Source organism: Ranitomeya variabilis, chromosome 2, assembly GCF_051348905.1.
Source record: "Ranitomeya variabilis isolate aRanVar5 chromosome 2, aRanVar5.hap1, whole genome shotgun sequence".
NCBI classification, from domain to species: Eukaryota; Metazoa; Chordata; class Amphibia; order Anura; family Dendrobatidae; genus Ranitomeya; species Ranitomeya variabilis.
Window position 1 is genome coordinate 491425057 of NC_135233.1, and position 10031 is coordinate 491435087.

The window sequence follows — 10031 nt, forward strand, 5'->3', positions numbered from 1 at the left end:
GTCCAGTAACCTACACAATGAGCAGTGAACTATAGAAATAACAATCCCTCCGTTATTAAAAATCTAATAAGAGGCAAATTGCAAAGTTGATTGTCTTTCCAAACACTTTACAATTTTACCCACTTCTGATGAGAAACCCCCTTTAAAATCTGTAATTTTGGTGATACGACAGGTGGTATAATTTTTTGTAAGTAAACCAAAGCTTCCGTTTTTCTTATTACCGTAATATTTTCCAACTCACACGTCCTATTCTCACAGTTAAGGTATATGTGCAAAGAAAGAAAAGGCAACTACAAAAAATAAATAAATAAAATAATAAAAGTTCAGATTTTTGTCCATTAGTTGTTTTCCTTTAAAAACTTTACATAATAGAAATGATGAATTAAAATCTGATAATCTCCATTTGATTCAGCGTTTAGGCATAAGTCTGAAGTAGATGTCAGATTGTGCCCAGAATAATTTAGGGTAACATAGTCGCTAAAAGCTCAGGTTTCGTCCTCAGGATTTCTGCTGTCTGTGCACCACTTGGGAAGATGATCCTTTGGGTCAATGATCAGCCCCAGTAGGATAGCAACCACGGCCAACAGCTGGATGGCCACAGACATCAGATACTAATGCAGACCACATCTGACTAGCATAAGACAGATACAACTTCCCCCGTGGTCCTACGAAATCTAACTTGTATGATCAGAGGTCTGTATGGCGGGTCAGTAGGATCGCAGGGATGGGATCTGGGTCTATCAGCTGTAAAATAGATGATGAAGCCGACCCCAGGGTTAGACGCTCAGTATGTAGGTTCCTGATGTATGCAACACTTCCGTTATGTGACGAAGACACCTTGGTCCTTTATTTCCAATATAAATTCATGGACAAGGTAATCAGAGCAGGGACAAGATACGTTCGCGAAAAGGCCGTCGTCCTTTTACTTGCACTGTCCCTGCTCTGATTACCTTGTCCATGAATTTATATTGGAAATAAGGGACCAAGGTTTCTTCGTCACATAACGGAAGTGTTGCTGCTTTCTTCTTCCTTTTTGCTGCTTTCTTCTTCCTTTGGATTTAGCTACATGTTTTATTTCTGGCAAGCACCCTCCACCAAGTGACTCCACTCCCACAATGTGCCAATGATTCAGAGTGTATCCCTCCATACCAGAAAGTAACTCATGGCCTCATAAAACCCATTCATACAATAAAAACACAAACACTTTAATTGTGGATAAAAATGGCTGTGTAGTTTATTTAGGGTTACATAAAATAATTAATCACCAATAAATAAACTCCTCAAATTAAAAACCAAAGTTCCAAACTTTTCCAAAAAACCAATCCAGCCAGACATGGGTGATTTTCCCACTACTGTGTAAACTACACGACAGTAAATTACAAGAATTAACGGGAGGGAGGGTGGGGTCTTCTTTATCTTCTTGCGCTGACAGAATGACCAAATCCCACAAAACAAGGATTTATATATTCAAAAAAAGAGCGCCAAACCTACTAACAGCCAATAGGAAACCGTTAGAATAGGCGCCAAACATACCAGAAAAAACTGGATAAAACCACTTTTATACTTTCAGAGATAATTGACCTGACCTTTACCTGACCTTTCTCTGACAGAAAGCCATAGAATTAAATGATGCAGGGTCTATGAGGCCATGAGACCCCCGCTATATTTTGTTGTCCCTTGGCGGGGGGGCTAACATTACATTTAATCTCAGTGCCATTTATTTTTTCTTCTTTCTGGACTTCTATGTTTGGTTCCTGATGTATGATCACGCCTAGGGTCAGAGGTGAAGCTCTTCTGCTCCGTTACCAACATGGACGTCGCCATTCATTTCCCGCACAGAGTCTATACCAAGATATCCCAGGAGGATGTCACTCCGCTGGCGGGAAAGATGCAGGATGTCTTCTGCCAGTGACTGGACCGTAGTGTATGTCACCTTATCCAAATCCAACATGTCCTTTAAATACTGCACAATCTGGTGCTGGCGGGAAACACAAGAAGAAGGAAGTCATCGCACCGAGAGAAAAGTACAATTCGGCCGAGCCACACAGGAGATCAGCAGGTCTTCTATATACTATGATACTATACTGAAAACCTGAAATATAAAAATTGTTTTGTTTTTTTATCTTTTTGCTGCTTCTCCCCTCCCCCTAAAATGAAATAAAAAGTTATCATACCATCCTCCAGAGGTCACAGCTGGTCATTGAATGTCTTGGTCAAATTACACCCTGTGCCCAGCGAAAAATACATAAAGAGTAACTTCTATTAGTACCCAAAGATAAATGAATTTATATAACTTACTTTAAAGAAATTACAAATTTCTGTTAAGTTTTCCTTTGGACCTAGAAATCCATCTGCGAGTATAGGGCTGACGTGCTCCGATACGGAGTAGAAATGTGATTTGAAGCCGTCTTGCACCTGATAAAGATAAATGATCATTAATTATAAAAGGTGAAATTATTATATTCCGGCATCTATAAATCCTGATCCGGTTGTACAATGTGGGATCTCAGAAACCGGGATCAGAAGGTGACAGATGATAGCAGGCAGTCTAATAGCCAGAGGGGGCGCTACACTGATATCTGACCGCCCAATAATGCAACTGCTATAGCAATTGCTAACATCAGGTAGAGAACTTACACGGAATATATGTACATCAACGCAACATTGACAGAGTCACTGTATTCCCCCCTCAGGAGCCCCCATATCTCTAAAAATTCCCATCTGCATAAATATGCATCTAAATTTGCATTATTTTTATTAACCAACTGCAGATATCCTCACCATGAGAAGCCTCCTTTTTGCTTTCAAAGCTGACCAGCACGCTGTTGCCAAGGCCTGGGGAGAAGAAGTAATGAGTCAATGTCTTATCTTACAGCCAATATATTACATATACAATATATTATCCCATCAATATTTGGTGACCTTTCTTCATCACTTCTTCTCGGTCACTTGCACACAATCTTTGAAGGAACTCGGCAGGAGTACCTTCTGTGTATGAGGCTTATGGAAATCCCTCTGTGTCTTCATGTGATCCAAGACAGACTGCGTGATGTGAGATAAGGGATTCTATGGGGCCAGATCATCACTTCCAGAACTCCTTGTTCTTATAATGACAGTGGCTGGATGTTGGGGAAGGGGGTGGGTTGTTGTTTTGATGCAGAATAAATTTGTAGCCAATCAGACGCCTCCCAGAAGGATTTACACAAGTTTGGAACAACCTCCTTGCCAAGTTGCTTGAAAAATTGTGCAAATTGCATTTTGTTACTAGATAAAGATAAAACTATTCAGGGTATGTGCACACGTTGTGGATTTGCCTATGGAATTTTCTGGGCGGATTCCTCCTCTCTTGGCAGAAAATGCAGTTGAAAATCCGCGCGGATTTGTATGCGTTTTTTGTAAGCTAAATAAAGATATATTATTTAACAAAAAAAAAAAAAGAGCATTTGTGATGTAATTTCTTGTCCAACCTCCTCTTTTACATACTCCATTGAAGAATAATGTTTACACACACAGATATATCTATAGATAGATAGAGAATACCAAGCCTGATGTTTGGTAATAAACGTAATAAAATGATACATAAAGAGTTAAATAAAGACACACATACAAAATCTGTGTTAGGCTGGGGACACACTTACGAGAAACTCACACGAGTCTCGCACCTCAGTACCTGGCACTGCCGCCGGCACTCGGGCCGGAGCGTTCAGATGCATAGAAATACATGCAGCCACACACTCTAGTCCTGAGTGCCGGCAGCAGTGCTGGGTATTGAGGCGCAAGACTCATGTGAGTTTCTCGCAAGTGTGTCCCCAGCCTTAATCGCAATATCTGTTTAATTTTAAAAAAAGATGGCGTGGGCTCCTGCGCAATTTTCCAAACCACAGAGAGAAAGCCAGCGGCTGTGGAGGGTCGATGTTTATAGCTTGGGAAGGGAGTAATACCCATGGATCTTCCCAGGCTACTAATAATCAGCTCACAGCTGTATATTTAGCCTTTATTGGCTATTAAAATAGAGGAGCCCCCCCCCAAAAAAAAGAGACATGGGGGCCCCCCTATAATTAATAACCAGAAAAGGCTATGCGGACAGCTGTGGGTTGATATTAATAGCCTAGGAAGGGGCCATGGATACTGGTTCCCCCCTGGCTACAAACATCAGCTCTCAGCCACCCCGGAAAAGGCACATCTCTAGAATGCACCAATTCTGGCACTTAGCCTCTCTCTTCCCACTTGCCCTGTAGCGGTGGCAAGTGGGGTAACAGTTGTGGGGTTGATGTCACCTTTGTATTGTAAGGTGACATCAAGCCGGTTTAGTAATAGAGAGGTATCAATAAGATACCTATCCATTACTAATCCTATAGTTGTTACACGGTAAATAAAAGCACAGCCAGAATAAAGTTTTTTAATGAAATAAAACACCACATAATTTCCCATATTTATTATACGCCTAATTCCTTGGTGCCCTCGTTCTACTGCAAAAAAAAAAAAACACAACACAAATACTCCCTGTTCTGATGTAATCCATTTAATAACGACTGTCCCACAACGATCTCCGGCGTAGAGCTATCACATCGGGAGATGTGACAGCTCTACAGGAACAATCTTCATTCCTTCATTTTCAGACTCCTGATATGTGGTTGCAGGCTAATCTAACGTTTAGATTTTTCCGCAGTGTAGTTCATCAGAGTTCGTGCTCTCACTTTACGGCACTACAGCTGCGTGAAAATTTTCTCACACAGCAGTGCCGTAAGTGACAGGACGAACTCCAGTGACCTCTAAGCGGTGGAGTGATACAATGTGGGAGGATACCTCCTATCACTATCACTGGAGCCCCTGAAGAGCAGTCACATCAGATCATCGTGGGACCCTCGTTATTAAATGGATTACATCAGAACAGGGCATATTGGGTTGGTTTACTATTTTTGAAGACGATCGAGGGCGTCGGGATTAGCTGTTTGGTGATTATGTACTATATGTGTATATGTAAATGTTTTTTTTTTTTCTAATATTCAACACAGTAGCCGGATGATGGGACTACTTATCCTATCATCGGCTAATGCTGCCACTGTTCTATGTGACTGCAGACATAGCTGGATGGGACTAGTAGTCCCATCAGACGATGCCTGCCTACACACAGACCGCACGCACACACACGCACACCCCCACAGATACCCGCACATCTTCTCCACACAGTCTCCGCCCACACACAGTCTCCACCCACAAACTCTTCCTCCTGCCTTTTTGCAGTGTTTTTCGCACGCACATCCACAGCAAATCCGCAAATCTTTTTACACCTGCGGTTTTGCTGCAGATATGACTGTATCAATGGAAGTTAATGGGTGCAGAAACGCTGCAGATCCGCAAAAAGAATAGACATGCTGAGGAAAATAAAACGCTGCAAATCGGCGTGGATTTTTCTGCAGCATGTGCACAACAATTCTGGATTCACAGAGATTAACATTGGTTGTGCACTACATTGCGGATTTGGTGCAAATATGCTGCGGAACCGCAACAAAATCCGAAACGTGTGCACATAGCCTTACACTACTATTTTAGAAAGCTTCTCTCTGCAGCGGTTTTCCCCACTAACACTTTTGCACAGTCCTGTATATAAATACTTTATCATATAGACTAAGTATGTGCCCCCCTCCACGTCACACCTACAGTAGATTTTCTCTCCCATCCTACATCCATAGACATAATATGGAGCTGCCCCTTTGCAGATATAACGGCTCCTGCTCTTCTAGGAAGGATTTCTACAAGATTTTGGAGGCGTCTGTGGGAATTTTTGTCCCTTCATCCAGGAGAGCATTTGTGAGGTCAGACCCGGATGTTATGGGGAGGCCGGGGTCACAATCTCTGCTCTTGGATGGGGCTGAGGTCCAGGCTCTGTGCGGACGGTCATGTTCTTCCACTTAACTCCCCCTCCATGTCTGTATGGAGCTTGTGCGCTGAGCACAGTCATGGGGAACAGAAAAGGGTCTTCCCCAAACTGTTCCCACAAAGCTGGAAGCTACTATTGTGAAATGTTAATGCTTCAGCACAATACATTTTGGACATCACTGGAACCAAGGGGGTCGAGGCCGACCCCTGGTAACAAGCCCATAGTGTTATCCTCCTCAACCATCTGTACAGCGGCACAATGCAGTCAGGGGGTAACGTTCTCCTGGAATCACCAAACCCAGACTCCTCCAGACGCCAGATAGAGAAGTGTGATCCATCACTGCACAGAACATGTTTCCTCCAGAATCCAGTGATGGCAGCTTTACACTACTCCATCCATCGATCGGCATTGTGCTTGGTGATGTAAGGCTGCATGCAGCTGCTTGGTCATAAAGCTCTCGGTGTTTGTGCTGATGTTATACCAGAGGTCAGGACTCTGCAGTTATGGAGTCACCAGAGCGTTGGTGACTTTTCTGCCCTCAGCCCTTCAGCACTCGGCCCCCCGCTCTGTAAAGTTACGGGGTCTCCACTTCGTGGCTAAGTTGCTTCAGTTTCTTCCACTTCTCAATAATATCACTCACAGGTGATGGGGAAAGGTTTAGGAGGGAAGAAATGTCATAAACGGACTTGCTACCTCGGTGGCTCCTATTGCAGGACAGCGCTGATATCAGTGATCTCTGCACCACTGGCCGGTCTGTCACATTTATAAAGGCAGACATCATGGCGGGGACGGGGGGCGGAGGTTGTACACTAGAGCATGAGGGACCAGATGTTGTACACCAGAGGGGTTAGGGTCCGGATTAGAAATCTGAATTCAATAATTAAGACGCAACACTTTTCTCTACTGTCCTTTAGCACTTTCTTGACATAACAGATTCCAACTGGTGATTTCTTATTTCCCTGCACAACATCCTCCACAATACACAAGGATTATTTATGGTTAATTCTCCCTTCTTACTGTTTCCTTGAAGCTGTCAGACAATCAACGGTTGCACAGTACAGCAATCACCGAGGTAGGAGGGTTTTCTAGGTCCTCAAAGGCATCCATTAGGATAAAATCCAGCACAATATCAAAGAAATTCATGCAGACAACCTGGATGGGAGAAGACAACACACATTTACTATCCAGAGAGGAGGTCTCCCAAGTCCTGTCCCCAAACCTATCAGTCCTGTTTGTACTAATCCACAAGACGCTCCTTTGGGAGACGTGTTCCTGTAAAGGTACCTTCACACTAAACAACTTAACAACGAGAACGACAACGATCTGTGACGTTGCAGCGTCCTGGATAGCGATCTCGTTGTGTTTGACACGCAGCAGCGATCTGGATCCCGCTGTGATATCGCTGCTCGGAGCTAGAAGTCCAGAACTTTATTTGGTCGTCAGGTCGGCGTGTATCGTCGTGTTTGACAGCAAAAGCAACGATGCCAGCAATGTTAAACATGGAGCTAACGACCTGTGAGAACGATAAGTGCGTCACCGCTACGTCACCGGATCGCTCCTGCATCGTTCTGGAGCTGCTGTGTTTGACGTCTCTACAGCGACCTAAACAGCGACGCTGCAGCGGTCGGCTCGTTGTCTATATCGCTGCAGCGTCGCCGAGTGTGACGGTACCTTAAGCAGATGTGTTAATTACTGCCGTCTTCTCCCTAGATACCAATGTCTGATCTCTACAGAACAGGTAAATAGAACTACATAACAGAAAGCTGTACAGCCGAATAGAAATGACTACTTCTACATAGGTTAGTGGTTACCTTTAGATTATCAGATTGCACCAAGTTTCAGCCAACAATCTTCATTCCTTCATTTTCAGACTCCTGATATGTGGTTGCAGGCTAATCTAACGTTTAGATTTTTCACTTGTAAGAGCATCTCTTCCAGTAATTTAGACTGGATGTGAGGACTGTGTCTCTCCCAGTAATATAGGCTGGATGTAAGGGCCGTGTGCCTCTCCCAGTAATATAGGCTGGATGTGAGGTCTGTGTGTCTCTCCTAGTAATACAAGATGGATGTGAGGTCTGTGTGCCTCTCCCAGTAATATAGGCTGGATGTGAGGTCTGTGTGTCTCTCCTAGTAATTCAAGATGGATGTGAGGTCTGTGTGTCTCTCCCAGTAATATAGGCTGGATGTAAGGGCCGTGTGTCTCTCCCAGTAATATAGGCTGGATGTGGAAGTCCGTGTGTCTCTCCTAGTAATACAAGATGGATGTGAGGTCTGTGTGTCTCTCCTAGTAATACAAGATGGATGTGAGGTCTGTGTGTCTCTCCTAGAAATACAAGATAGATATGAGGTCTGTGTGTCTCTCCTAGTAATACAAGATGGATGTGAGGTCTGTGTGTCTCTCCTAGAAATACAAGATAGATGTGAAGTCTGTGTGTCTCTCCTAGTAATATATGTGATGAATCAACGTGTGCACAACCTAAAGTGGTGCAAGGGTAGGTTCCCAAACCTTCAGACCAAGCAATAACAAAACCCAGCACTCAACTTTGTTGTGAGAGGAAAAACGGATAATTTATTGTATCCCAATGCAAAACGTTTCGGTCACACATAAGACCTTCGTCAGTAACTGAAAAGTATATATATCAAAACAGTACATAAATTCAGGATAACACAAAATCATAAATAATAAACAAAGTATATACACAACATAAACATGTACAGCCGTACATGTGCATGGCAAAAGAGAGCTTTCTAAGGTGCGTGTATGGTAACAGAGAGTTACAGATCTACAGTGGCACAGTGAGTGAGAAGAGGGGTATAGATAAATACATACCAAGAACTGGAATGAAGATAAATGCTAGTGGCTATATGTGCTGCCTAGGATGAAAGGCCACCCAATTTGAGGGACAATCTAGTTAAAGCCGACATCGGGACAGGGGATCAGCGTAGACAAACTTTTCTATCACGCCCCAAGACTGGTACATTTCCATGCCTCCATTGTGCACAATGTCACAACGTGCTCAAGGGAAACACTTTCCAACATCCCAGATCAGGCAAGACGTTTAAGATTAACCATTTCTTTACAGGCCTTGAGCAGGTAAGCATCTCTGCCTGTGTTCTGGTGTTTTTTGTTTAGTATAGTGGAGGTTTTTCCTCCAATGGTGTTTTTTTAGATTAGGACTGCCAAGATACAAGGACCCTTGACGTGGGTTGGCAGCTTCAATATTGTGGCCATAATATCAACCAATACCTTGCATACATTGTTATGTTTTTGGTGCACTGTACATTTTTCCAGGGTGCGCCTGGGCCCTAGATGGCTCTGTACACTGCGGCCTCTGTTCACACAGGATGCATCATGGTTAGCCCGCTATATATATGGCGTCATTAATAGGCTTTGCACCATATACTTTGCATTCCTGTGTGAACATGCCACATACAGACTATTTTTGTGCACGGGTGCTCCAAGCGGCCAATTCCTGATTGTAGGTTGGCTGCATCGGTATTATTTGCACCTGTGTTTTTGCTATCTTTACTTGGGCCTGGTGCACCCTGGGTAGTGCAATTGTTGGAGGCCTTGAACAGGTAAGCATCTCTGCCTGTGTTCTGGTGTTTTTTATAAGTGCTGCCTAGGATGAAAGTAAAGACATGGCAAGACCGGTTACATCCGGGGGTGTGAAAACGTGAAACAGGTAGAAAGCATGTTACTTTATGCCTACCAATGATTTCCTGAGTTCAGCGCGAATGAGAGTCTCCTGATGCAGCCTAAAGGAGATAGGGCAGTCATATAAGTACCATAAAAAGTACCATAATGAGTGTGTGGGGCCAAGATGGTGCAATGTCCCTAATGGTTTACCTTGTAGATGGCTGATTCCGCGGTGTCCACCGCTGTATGAGTGAGGAATCTGGAAGGATGGGGCTTTATATACACCAAGGGGCGGAATAACTGCCGGAAATAGCGATGTATGCTGCGGAGCGTCATAGCCCCAAGTGGGGCGGAAATGACGCTCTGAGACAGACAGTGCATATCGCACTGTGTGGAGGTGCAAGGCGAGGCGGCAGAAGCCGGATATGACGTACCGGAAGTGGGGCACCGGTCATCACACAGAGATGTCCCGTCGCCATGATGGATGAGGCAGGGCTGCACTGTGCTGTT

The 10031-nt window shown here is 43.9% G+C and overlaps 1 pseudogene across 1 annotated transcript; it reads right to left on the reverse strand.

Moving 5' to 3' along the window:
* Positions 1-1203: 1203 nt before the first annotated feature.
* LOC143803861 (mitoguardin 2-like) lies at positions 1204-10000 on the reverse strand (annotated as a pseudogene). The gene is made up of 5 exons (XR_013220961.1): positions 9956-10000; positions 6899-7033; positions 2782-2835; positions 2299-2415; positions 1204-1978 (listed from the first exon to the last, which is right to left on the reverse strand). The product of XR_013220961.1 is annotated as a mitoguardin 2-like (transcript).
* Positions 10001-10031: the final 31 nt, after the last annotated feature.